This window comes from Nothoprocta perdicaria, unplaced genomic scaffold, assembly GCF_003342845.1.
Source record: "Nothoprocta perdicaria isolate Ctin4 unplaced genomic scaffold, notPer1 scaffold_387, whole genome shotgun sequence".
Lineage (NCBI taxonomy): Eukaryota > Metazoa > Chordata > Aves > Tinamiformes > Tinamidae > Nothoprocta > Nothoprocta perdicaria.
In genome coordinates this window covers 232,310-233,581 of record NW_020455629.1, presented here as the reverse complement: position 1 = coordinate 233,581, position 1,272 = coordinate 232,310, and positions in this window count along the sequence as shown.

The window sequence follows — 1,272 nt, the reverse complement described above, 5'->3', positions numbered from 1 at the left end:
ATGTTATGTTCCGTTCTTAGTTCTGCTACAGCCTTGCAGCATTGCGGGTTGCTACCTGTATGTGTTACAAAGACAGGGTGTTGTAATAGGAGATTTCGTCACAAACTAAAACTGTGAAAGTCTGAAAAATATCAAAGAAAAAAAAATAGGGAAATAGCAAGGTCACCAAAGTGGGGATAAATGCATGAACCCCTGGTTGATGTCTGCTCAGAAGCATAGTGATCCTGGTATTGCCCCTCTGCTGTACCAGGTCAAGGAAGCAACAGTGGGGAAGAATAATGGGGGAAGAATCATGAGGAGGAGAGCGCCCAGGGTACTAGTGATCTGTCTGTAGCACATCCAGACAGGCACCTGTATAAGCTATTTCTTCCACTGCTATCAACAAAATTGTCATTACTAATATCAATTGCTAACCAGTAGTGGTTATGTCCTCTTGGCTTGAGAGAACGGCCATACTACTACATTAGCTAGACAGAAATGAAACAGAAAACTRGTCTCCAAAGTTTCTGACATAGTGTGGTAAGTGAATAAGGGATATAAGATGTGTTAGACTGAGGTAACAGAGGAATGAGTAGGTTTTTAGAAAAAGTGCTAATAATAACTTGTCAGGAGGCAGAAGGAAAGTACATCTTTAATATAGAAGTGTTATTCTCAAATATACATAAATAGAGAATATAAACATATCTATTAATTGTTTTCTGCACACATAAATTAAAGAATGGAAAAGGGAGTAGAAGTATATTTCTGCCTATTTTTCTAATCCCATGGGATTTTATATAATTTACCATTCTCTGATATTTTGGTGTTTGGTATAGAACACTTTTAACAAGCATTAAAATGTTGGATAGAAACTTTTAACAAGCAAGTTTCTATCTTCAAAATATAAATAAATAACTACAGGGGAATGGGGACTGGTTCTTAAAAAATCTTCAGAGAGTTGAAATTCTTCAAACTAGAAAGTGTCTCTGATGAGAAAGCAAGTTTTGTTTACTTTATGGCTTTATCCTGAAAGAGATCAGAAAGCTTCTAAAGATTGTGAAGTATGTGAATTTAAGGTTATTCCATTTGATTTAGCATTTGACAGTTTGTATAGAAGTTTTAAATCCCTCTACATATTTTGAACTTCTAAAAACTTCTAAAGCCTTTTCTCTTTGAGACCTAGTTGCTCAGTTCACATCGAAGTGTTCAACAGATTCAGTAACGCAGAATAATACTTTGTTCTTCACATCAAAATATGACTAAGAACTAGTCCAAACCAAAAAGAAAAGAAAA